Source organism: Bos javanicus, chromosome 1, assembly GCF_032452875.1.
Source record: "Bos javanicus breed banteng chromosome 1, ARS-OSU_banteng_1.0, whole genome shotgun sequence".
NCBI lineage: Eukaryota > Metazoa > Chordata > Mammalia > Artiodactyla > Bovidae > Bos > Bos javanicus.
Genome location: NC_083868.1, coordinates 138,330,063 through 138,341,910, shown reverse-complemented (window position 1 = coordinate 138,341,910; position 11,848 = coordinate 138,330,063). Strand labels below are relative to the sequence as shown.

Here is an 11,848-nt window from a genome sequence, read left to right as displayed (position 1 = left end):
AATATTTGAAAAGTATGCTAGAGCCAGAGATGAGTAGATGGGGGTGTCTGATTTAAGATTAGTGAAGAGAAAAGGGGCCTCCTGCAGAGAACTCTTTCCTACAGAGTTTTTTTTTCTGCCAAAAGGTGCTTACAAATCCCCACTTTTCAGAACATCATTTTGTTTCTATGGGAAAATGGGTGAAAGTCTGTTTTCTGAAACTTCATGCTGACACAGATTGTCATATTCTTAGACTGGAAGATGTCAATGTGAAAGTGAAAGCCTATTCTTTGCAACCCCATGAACTGTAAAGTCCATGAAATTCTCCAGACAAGAATACTGGAGTGAGTAGCCTTTCCCTTCTTCAGGGCATCTTCTCAACCCGGGGATCGAACCCAGGTCTCCTGCATTGCAGGCAGATTCTTTACCAGCTGAGCCACCAGGGAAGCCCAAGAATACTGGAGTGTGTGTCCTATCCCTTCTCCAGTGGATCTTCCTAACCCAGGAATTGAACCGGGGTTTCCTGCACTGCAACTGGATTCTTTACCAGCTGAGCTACCGCCTGCAGCATCTTTTTGCTGACAGCTGCCCACTTACATATACAGGCAGAAGAGGCTACATTATTTTGTGGGCTACTTTGCCCACAAAGATATAGATTATTATGAGTAATAGTGTTAACCCCACACTCCTAAGGCTAGTTCTTGGAATTGTACTAGCCATGGATTCTGTACTTCTCAAGATGGAGCAGCTTAAGTTATAGCTACAGTCTGGTCATCATGCAGTTAGCTTTTCCCCTCTGGTGGCAGGTTACAGGATCTGTAAGACAATACAGGAATATTCATCAGACCCTGAGTCTGTGACTCTATTGTCCTAATTATTAGCTGGTTGAACCTGCTCTTTTGTGACTTAAAGAGGCATGGGAAACTTCAGCTTTTCTATAAACATGGAGAGGCCTTTGTACTTTGGGGGATGGGGTGTGGGGTTCTGTTTGGATCCACAGTTATTACCATGGGAACTGGCTTCATCACATACCCTCTGTCACACTGCTCTCTTACTGCTTTGCTGGAGTTTTTCTCAGATCATTTCTCAAAATATGATCCCTGAATCCCTGTCTTGGGCTCTACTCCTGGGGAAAGCCAAATGAGAAACACTTTAAGTGGGATACTCAATAAGGGAAAGGGACAACAGCTTTTACTCTTAACAGCAGAAAGTAAGCCATTCTATTCAGGTAAATGATATTAATGAGTTTAACCATCCATTTGTTACCAAACATTAGGTACCTACTGTCTACCTGAAGTCAAGGATAGATCTAGAGAGGTTGGGGTATGATTGTAAGATGCCTGGGATACCAAGCTAATGCTTTTGAACCTTCTTGCATCAAGAGGAGGCAACTATTGAAGAGTTTTAAACATGGGGGTCATATAGCCTGAGCTGGACAATGGAAAGCTTAATCTGGCTCCATGGTGTGGACTGGAGCTTAAGATTGGGCAAAGGAGACACATTAAGAAACTGCTGGAATATTTTTAGTCCATGTGTGATGCAGAAACCTGGCCTCTGTGCAACCAGCACCAAATTGAATCTCAAAGACACAGTTTTGGATGACATAGAAACGAATAGTTTTATTGCTTTGCCAGGCAAAGGGGGCTGCAGCAGGCTAATGCCCTTAAAACTGTATGTCCCAACTGGGGGTGGAATAAGTGGATTGTGAGGAGTCTTGTAGTCAAGAGGCAGAGGTGCTGATAAGGATCAGGGTGCACGCAGGGCCTTCACTCCTTCAGTCATCTGGCATCAGGTGGTCTTGTGACAGGTTTAATTGTTCTCAAGGTTACTGAATGGTGGCCTTGTCTCTGGAATAAAGAATATGTCACCAAGTGGTTAGCATCTTCCATTTTGGTGGGGGTTTTAATTCTGCTCAAAGATATTGTTATATATACCTCTTGAGGAGGAACCAGGACTCTACCCCAAGGTCACACTATTTTTAAACTTTTCTTACTACTCCTCCTTTACTTCTGCATCTGCTCTCTTCCCTGTTTGAAACTCAGAGAAAGTCAAGGAGGCTGAATTAAACCCATTTCCTACAAAAAGAAACGGGGGGCACAGAAAGGATTTGTATCCAGGAGAACCACAGGATCCTGCTTCACTTCAACATGAGCTACTATGCTTATTTTAATTGTTTAAAAAGTTCTATTCTCTCTGCCTAGGATTGTGAATATATGTGTTTATATGAAAATTAAATCATAAGTCATATTTTGAGTACAGAGAATAGAGCTTCCATGTAGAGCTGTGCAGCAGCCCCCAGAACCTGCACGTGTAGGATCTTACATGTCTTTGCTACTCACACAGACCAAGGAAGAAACAAGAACTCCAGCAAGTTTTAGGGCTGGTCCCACATGCTGAATATGCTTCCAGGTGGTAGCTTAAATAGCAGCGAGCAGGGAGTGTTGAAAGGAGAGACTTGGGAACTGGTCCTTTGAAGAGACAGGTCAAAGATCCTCAGCCATTTTCCAGCAATTTCACAACTTCTACTGAAGGAAGTCAGTGTATATTTGCAACCTGGTCTGTGCTCGAGAAAAACAAATGAGTGATACACCATCAAAGGAATTGTGGTTTGAATTCTCTCTGAATGTACATTTATTTCTTTTATCTGGGATGTATCTGTACATACCTTGCTGTGAAACAGCATAATTAACCACTGGGTTTCAGAAAGAGGTGATCATTTGCAGCTTATTCACAGCTCATTTTCAGCCCAAATTTTAGCTTGAAAATGCTTTTTATTCTCCCTTTGGCAGCAGTTCTCAGAAGTTGATTTTGCTGGAAGCTTTCTATTTTCATCACTCTGATTGCTTTATTTATGTTGCAAATCACTGATTTCATGTTTGAGAAATTGCCATGTTTGGGGCAGCAAAGCTTTTAGTTAATGGATTGATGAGTTTTACATTTGTTTATAAAATTTTTTTTTTTTAAATAAAGACTCTTAAAATTCCACTCATCATGCCTTACATTCAGGATAGTAATAAACAGTAATCTCTTACCATTTACTTCAACTCTTGGTATTGGAACTGTGTAACTCAGGTGGGACTTGAACCAGGCCAAAGCCCAGCTTGAAACTTGAACTCATGCTCTTTTAATTTGAATCACTTGCCTGGTGTCTGGATTTAACTGAGGCTCAGGTGCCTTGTGACAGAGAAGGCAATGGCAACCCACTCCAGTACGCTTGCCTGGCAAATCCCATGGATGGAGGAGCCTGGTAGGCTGCAGTCCATGGGGTCACTAGGAGTCGGACACGACTGAGCGACTTGACTTTCACTTTTCACTTTCATGCATTGGAGAAGGAAATGGCAACCCACTCCAGTGTTCTTGCCTGGAGAATCCCAGGGACGGGGGAGCATGGTGGGCTGCTGTCTCTGGGGTCCAACAGAGTTGGACACGACTGAAGTGACTTAGCAGCAGCAGCAGCAGGTGCTTTGTGAAAAGAAATAGAGGAAAACAATAGAAAGGGAAAGACTAGAGACCTCTTCAAGAATATTAGAGATAACAAGGGGACATTTCATGCAAAGATGGGCTTAATAAAGGACAGAAAAGGTATGGACCCAACAGAAACAGAAGATATTAAGAAGAGGTGGCAAGAATACACAGAAGAGCTATGCAAAGAAGATCTTCACGACCCAGATAATCACAATGGTGTGATCACTCACCTAGAACCAGACATCCTGGAATGTAAAGTCAAGTGGGCCTTAGGAAGCATCACTATGAACAAAATTAGTGGAGGTGATGGAATTCCAGTTGAGCTATTTCAAATCCTAAAAGATGATGCTCTGAAAGTGCTGCACTCAGTATGCCAGCAAATTTGGAAAACTCAGCAGTGGCCACAGGACTGGAAAAGATCAGTTTTCATTCCAATCCCAAAGAAAGGCAATGCCAAAGAATGCTCAAACTGCCACACAATTGCACTCATCTCACATGCTAGCAAAGTAATGCTCAAAATTCTCCAAGTCAGGCTTCAACAATATGTGAACCGTGAACTTCCAGATGTTCAAGCTGGTTTTAGAAAAGGCAGAGGAACCAGAGATCAAATTGCCAACATCTGCTGGATCATCGAAAAAGCAAGAGAGTTCCAGAAAAACATCTATTTCTGCTTTATTGACTATGCCAAAGCATTTGACTGTGTGGATCACAATAAACTGTGATTCTGAAAATTCTGAAAGAGATGGGAATACCAGGCCACCTGACCTGCCTCTTAAGAAATCTGTATGCAGGTCAGGAAGCAACAGTTAGAACTGGACATGGAACAACAGACTGGTTCCAAATAGGAAAAGGAGTATGTCAAAGCTGTATTTTGTCACCCTGCTTATTTAACTTATATGCAGAGTACATCATGAGAAATGCTGGACTGGAAGAAACACAAGCTGGAATCAAGATTGCTGGGAGAAATATCAATAACCTCAGATATGTAGATGACACCACCCTTATGGCAGAAAGTGAAGAACTAAAGAGCCTCTTGATGAAAGTGGAGAGTGAAAAAGTTGGCTTAAAGCACAACATTCAGAAAACAAAGATCATGGCATCTGGTCCCATCACTTCATGGCAAATAGAAGGGGATACAGTGGAAACAGCGGCACATTTTATTTTTGGGGGCTCCAAAATCACTGCAGATGGTGATTGCAGCCATGAAATTAAAAGACTCTTACTCCTTGGAAAGTTATGACCAACTTAGACAGCATATTAAAAAGCAGAGACATTACTTTGCCAACAAAGGTCCATCTAGTCAAGGCTATGATTTTTCCAGTAGTCATGTATTGATGTGAGAGCTTTACCATAAAGAAAGCTGAGCGTTGAAGAATGGATGCTTTTGAACTGTGGTGTTGGAGAAGACTCTTGAGAGTCCCTTGGACTACAAGGAGATCCAACCAGTCCATCCTAAAGGAAATCAGTCCTGAGTATTCATTGGAAAGACTGATGTTGAAGCTGAAACTCCACCTGATGCAAAGAGCTGACTCATTTGCAAAGCCCCTGATGCTGGGAAAGATTGAAGGTGGGAGGAGAAGGTGACAACAGAAGATGAGATGGTTGGATGGCATCATCATGTCGATGGACATGGGTCTGAGTTATCTCTGGGAGTTGGTGATGGACAGGGAGGCCTGGCGTGCTGCAGCCCATGGGGTCGCAAAGAGTTGGACAAAACTGAGCGACTGAACTGAACTGAACTGAGGTGCTTTGTGTCTCTTCACAGAAAGAATTCAGTGAGAGATAAAGTGTCAGGTAAAAAGTGGATTTATGCTTCCCTCATAGCTCAGTTGGTAAAGAATCTGCCTGCAGTGCAGGAGGCCTGGGTTTGATTTCTGGATTGGGAAGATCCCCTGGAGAAGGAAGTGGCAACCCACTCCAGTATGCTTGCGTGGAGAATCCCATGGACAAAGGAGCCTGGCAGGCTACAGTCCATGTGGTCACAAGAATTAGACATGACTTAGTGACTATCTTCCCTGGTGGCTTAGACGGTAAAGCGTCTGCCTACAATGCAGGAGATCTGGGTTCAGTCCCTGGGTTGGGAAGATCTCCTGGAGAAGGAAATGGCAACCCACTCCAGTATTGTTGCCTGGAAAATCCCATGGATGGAGGAGCCTGGTAGGCTACAGTCCATGGGGTCGCAAAGAGTCGGACATGACTGAGCTTTCACTTTCTTTAGTGACTGAAGAGAGAGACACTCCACAGACAGATTGTAATCGTACTTAATGGCTTGCCTGGAAGACACTGCCCCTCTGCTTGACTGTAAACTAAAGTGCTTTTAGTTTGTCTCTGCCCCCCGTGAATAGAAGAAATTTACACACCCCTTCAGAGAAGGAAATGGCATTCCACTCTGGTATTCTTCCTTGGAGAATCCCATGGACAGAGGAGCCTGGCAGGCTACACTCCATGGGGTTCAAAGAGTTGGACACGGCTGAGTGACTAAGCACACACACCCAAGACATCCCTTTCAAAGGCTTGCCATTCCCTTGCAGATGTTTTGCAAGACTGAAGACCCTTTGACTTTACTTCCCCACTGCTTCTCCCTCTCTATTCTGCATTTTGACTTTAGTTCCTCATTGTTTTTTTATGATTTATAAAAGAACTTGGCATCCAAACCTCAATAAGATGGTTATTTTGAGGTCCTAGCCTGCCGGCAATGGCACCCCACTCCAGGACTCTTGCCTGGAAAATCCCATGGACGGAGGACCTGGTGGGCTGCAGTCCATGGGGTCGCTAGGAGTCGGACACGACTGAGCAACTTGACTTTCACTTTTCACTTTCATGCATTGGAGAAGGAAATGGCAACCCACTCCAGTGTTCTTGCCTGGAGAATCCCAGGGACGGGGGAGCTTGGTGGGCTACCGTCTATGGGGTTGCACAGAGTCGGATATGACTGAAGCGACTTAGCAGCAGCCTGCCATCTTCTCAGTCACCTGGCTTTCCGAATAAAGGCATTTCCCTCGTCTCAGCACCTCATCTCTGGGATTCATTGGCCTGTCGTGCAGCGAGCAGAGTGAGCTTGGACTCAGTAAAAAGTGGGATGAGATGGTTGGATGCCATCACTGACTCAATGGACATGAGTTGGAGCAAACTCTGGGAAATGGTGAAAGACAGGAAAACCCGGAATGCTGTAGTCCGTGGGGTCCCAAAGAGTGAGACATGACTGCGCGACTGAACAACAACAACAACACGTGGGAGGATTATTTCAATTATTTTGGGGTGGAGATTTCCAGGAATTGGATAACCACCCATTTCTGACCTTTGTACTTTGCCTCAGAACTGTCGCAGCATCTGATGGTGTGTCAGTCTGCTGATGTGTTATGATGAGCGTATATGGAGGTTCAAGGTCTAGTGGAAATTGACTTGTCTGTCTTGGACCCATTTGGTTCTAATTAGTTTATGTGTGTCCTTGAGGTTTGTCATTCTTTTAAAGTTTGTGCCCTGCCCTCTTCCCTCCTGTTTTAAACTGAAGACCAGACTTATCTAATCTTCTATCATGAAGATACATCTTGATACCTGTCTTCTCAACCAGGTTGGATAAATCAGTATTCTCCCTCAACAAAACTCTGAGTACCTTGTTCCCCAGTATCTGATCTTGTTGAATGGGATGGAATAAAGTAGTCATGGAAATCCTTTGCTGGTTTGTCTGTGCCTTGACTTGATTATGTGAAACAAAATATTTCCTCCCATATCAGTGGGCAAGAAATGTCACAGTCATCAGTGATTTCTGGCCCCCAAAAGGGAACACAATACTTGTGATCCAGCAGCTGCTGCCACTTCTACGGTGATTGCTGAGGGACACAGGGGGACGCAAGAAGCAGCCATCTGCCACAGCTGCCACCCTTTACAGTGAACAATGACTTTTTAGTTGTTCAGTCGTGTCCCACTCTTTGCAACTCCACGGACTTTAGTATGCCAGGCTCTTATGCCCATGGAATTCTCCAGGCAAGAATAGCCATTCCTTTCTCCAGGGCATCTTCCCAACCCAGGGATGAAACCCAGCTCTCCTGCATTGCAGGCAGGTTCTTTACCATCTGAGCCACCAGGGAAGCCCATAAACAATCAAGAAACAGGATTTGGCCCAGATAACTGAGATGCATATGAAAGGAATGAAATTAGTAAGCCCAGAGGCTTGCATCTTCCCATACATCTTTGTCATTCAGTGACTCAGTCTTGTCCTACTCTTTGTGATCCCATGGACTGTAGCAAGCCAGGCTTCCCTGTCCTTCACCACCTCCCAGAGCTTGCTTAAACTTATGTCTATTCAGTCAGTGATGTCATCCAACCATCTCGTCCTGTCATCCCTTTCTCCTCCTGCCTTCAATCTTTCCCAGCATCAAGGACTTTTCTAATGAGTCGGCTCTTTGGATCAGGTGGCCAAAGTATCGAAGCTTCCACTTCAGCATTAATCCTTCCAATGAATATTCAGGATTGATTTCTTTTATGATTGGTTGAATCTCCTTGCAGTTCAAGTGACTCTCAAGAGTCTGCTCCAACACCACAGTTCAAAAGCATCAACCCTCTGGTGCTCAGCCTTCTTTATGGTCCAACTCTCACACCCATACATGACTATTGGAAAAACCATAGCTTTGACTAGATGGACCTTTGTCAATAAAGTAATGTCTCTGATTTTTAATATGCTGTCTAGGTTTGTCATAGCTTTTCTTCCAAGGAGCAAGTGTATTTCAATTTCATGCCTGGAGTCACCATGTGCAGTGATTTTTGAGCCCCCAAAATAAAGTCCATCACTGTTTCCATTGTTTCCGCATCTGTTTGCCAGGAAGTGATGGGACCAGATCTTCGTTTTTTGAATGTTGAGTTTTAAGCCAGCTTTTTCACTCTCTTCTTGCACTTTTATCAAGAGGCTCTTTAGTTCTTCTTTGCTTTCTGCCATAGGGGTGGTGTCATCTGCATATCTGAGGTTATTGATATTTCTCCTGGCAATCTTGATTCCAGTTTGTGCTTCATCTAGCCTGGCATTTCACATGATATACTCTGCATAGAAGTTAAATAAGCAGGGTAACAATATACAGCCTTGATGTACTCCTTTCCCAATTTTGAACCAGTCTGTTGTTCCATGTCTGGTTGTTCCATGTCTGTTTCTAACTGTTGCTCCTTGACCTGCATACAGGTTTTGCAGGAGGCAGGTAAGGTGGTATGGTATTCCTGTCTCTTTAAGAATTTTCCACAGTTTTTTGTGATCTCCACACAAAGGCTTTAGTGTAGTCCATGAAGCAAAGGTAGATGCTTTTCTGGAATTCTCTTGCTTTTTTGATGATCTAGTGGATGTTGGCAATTTGATCTCTGGTTCCTCTGCCTTTTCTAAATCCAGCTTGAACATCTGGAAGTTCTCAGTGTGATCACTCACCTAGAGCCAGACATCCTGGAGCACAAAGTCAAGTGGACCTTAGGAAGCATCTCTATGAACAAAACTAGTGGAGGTGATGGAATTCAGCTGAGCTATTTCAAATCCTAAAAGATGATGCTGTTAAAGTACTGCACTCAATATGCTAGCAAATTTGGAAAACTCAGTGGTGGTCACAGGACTGGAAAAAGTCAGTTTTCATTCCAGTCCAAAAGAAAGGCAATGCCAAAGAATGTTGAAGCTTTCCATACATAGAAGGATATTAAGTTTCTTAGCTTGATATCTGGTTTTCCTTACTATTTAATAATAATCTTTGATGTTCAGACTGCCTACCCCATTTGTTGTAAACTTCTGAATAGCCTAACTCCCTCTCCTGCCTCCTCAGAGAAGTTTTCTCAGAGCTACTGAGATGCTGCCTCCTGGGCTGAGAGTTCTTAAAATTTGCGCCAAATAAAATAACACTCTATTTACAGATTGTGACTAATATTTTTTTAGTCGACAGTATGTCACCATATTTTGATCTTTCTTGGCTCTATTTCTAATTAATGAATTAAGAAAGTTGTGTTACATGTAGATGTCTATCGACAGATGAATGGATAAAGGAGTTGTGGTACATATACACAATGGAATATTACTCAGACATAAAAAGGAAAGCATTTGAGTCAGTTCCAATGAGGTGGATGAACCTAGAGCCTATTATACAGAGTGAAGTAAGCAGACGAGAAAGATAAATATATACTGGGGCAGGAGGAGAAGGGGACGACAGAGGATGAGATGGCTGGATGGCACTACTGACTCGATGGACGTGAGTCTGAGTGAACTCCGGGAGTTGGTGATGGACAGGGAGGCCTGGTGTGCTGCGATTCATGGGGTCACAAAGAGTCAGACATGACTGAGCGACTGATCTGATCTGATCTGAATGCATATATATGGAATCTACAAAGATGGTACCGAAGAATTTATTTGCAGGGCAGCAGTGGAGAAAGAGACATAGAGAACAGACTTACGGACATGGGGAGAAGGGAGGAAAGGGTGAGATGTATGGAAATAGTAAACATGGAAACTTACAGTACCATATGTAAAATAGATAGCCAACGGGAATATGCTGTATGTCTCAGGAAACTCAAACTGGGGCTCTGTATCAACCTAGAGGGGTGGGATGGGGAGGGAGATGGGAGGGAGGCTCAAGAGGGAGAGGATATATGTATATCTAAGGCAGATTCATGTTGAGGTTTGACAGAAAACAACATAATTCTGTAAAGTAATTATCCTTCAATTAAAAAATAAATAAATTTAAGAAAAGGAAGTTGGGTTACATGAATACTTTGTAAAGTTTCTTTGTTTGGTATTGTTTTATTTTATGCAACAGAGTTCTTCAAGTGAAATTTTACTTGGACTTTTGATGTGTAAAATCATTTATTGGTTTTATATTACTGCTAAACATATCTTCCCAATACTTAGTGACCTAAAGAAAGAAAGTGAAAGAAAGTGAAGTCACTCAGTTGTGTATGACTCTTTGAGACCCCATGGGCTATAGCCTACCAGGCTCCTCTGTCCATGGGATTTTCCAGGCAATAGTCCTGCAGTGGATTGCCATTTCCTTCTCCAGGGGATCTTCCTAACCCAGGGATCAAACCCAGGTCTCCTGCATTGTAGACAGACGCTTTATTGTCTGAGCCACCAGGGAAGTAACCTAAAGCAAGTAATAATTTATGATGCCTCACAGTGTACAGAACCAAACCAGAACATGGAAACGTTTGAGTTTGGAACAGAGAAAGGGTTATTGCAGAGCTATGCAAGGAGACAGGTGACTCATGCTCAAAAACCACAAACTCCTAGATAGTTTTTGGGAAAAAGATTTCATAGGCAAATCTGTGGTGAGAGTTGCAGAATGTTTGATTGGTTGGTGGTAAGGTAATAGGTGGTTCTCCAGGAATCTTGTGCTGAGTCTAAAGTTACCATCCTCTACCTGGGTGGGGGCTTTAATTCTGTAGAAGAACTGAAAGATACAATTATGTATATCCCTCAAGGAGGAACCCTGGACGGAGGAGCCTGATAGGCTATAGTCCATGGGGTCACAAAGAGTCGGACTCGACTGAGCGACTTCACTTTCACTTTTCACTTTCATGGACTGGAGAAGAAAATGGCAACCCACACCAGTACTGTTGCCTGGAGAATCCCAGGGACGGGAGCCTGGTGGGCTGCCATCTATGGGGTTGCACAGAGTCAGATACGACTGACGTGACTTAGCAGCAGCAAGGAGGAATCAAGATTTTGCCCCAAAGCTGCACTATTATTTTTTTACTGCTCCACCCTAGTTTTTGTATCTCCTCCTTTCCCTGATCAGCAACTGTTTTCAGTTCAGTCAGTTCAGTCACTTAGACTCTTTGTGACCCCATGGACTGCAGCATGCCAGGCCTCCCTGTTCATCACCAACTCCCAGAGCTTACTCAAACTCATGCCCATTGAGCTGGTGATGCCATCCAACCATCTCATCCTCTGTCGTCCCCTTCTCCCACCTTCAATCTTTCCGAGCATCAGGGTCTTTTCAAATGAGTCAGTTCTTCACATCAGGTGGCCAAAGTATTGGAGTTTCAACATCAGTCCTTCAAAAGAATATTCAGGACTGATTTCCTTTAGGATAGACTGGCTGGATCTCCTTGCAGTCCAAGGGAGTCTCAAGAGTCTTCTCCAACACTGCAGTTCAAAAGCATCAATTCTTTGGCGCTCAGCTTTCTTTATGGTAAAGCTCTCACATCCATACATGATTACTGGAAAAACCATAGCCTTGACTAGATGGACCATTGTAGGCAAAGTAATGTCTCTGCTTTTTAATATGCTCTCTAGGTTGGTCATGACTTTTCTGTTTTAGCCTGTCTTTTGGAATTCAGGGAAGGTCAAGGAAGCTGAATGAACCTATTTTCTACAAACAAGAAATTGATGCTGAGCAGGGCCCTGTGGGACTCCAGGGCTCAGAAGCTTTTTTGTCCCGCATTCCTC

The 11,848-nt window shown here is 43.5% G+C and overlaps 1 long non-coding RNA gene across 4 annotated transcripts in view; it reads right to left on the bottom strand.

Annotated features, from left to right (window-relative positions):
• Positions 1 to 609: 609 nt before the first annotated feature.
• The window catches only part of LOC133250351 (uncharacterized), a 37,434-nt gene continuing 26,195 nt past the window's right edge, over positions 610 to 11,848 (bottom strand). For 3 of the 4 annotated variants that reach the window (XR_009737315.1, XR_009737312.1, XR_009737313.1), the window contains 2 exons: positions 2,319 to 2,537; positions 610 to 1,824 (listed from right to left, as the gene is read on the bottom strand). This is a non-coding gene — a long non-coding RNA (uncharacterized LOC133250351). The remainder of the gene's footprint in view (positions 1,825 to 2,318; positions 2,538 to 11,848) is intronic. The other variant, XR_009737311.1, reaches the window with a different exon arrangement.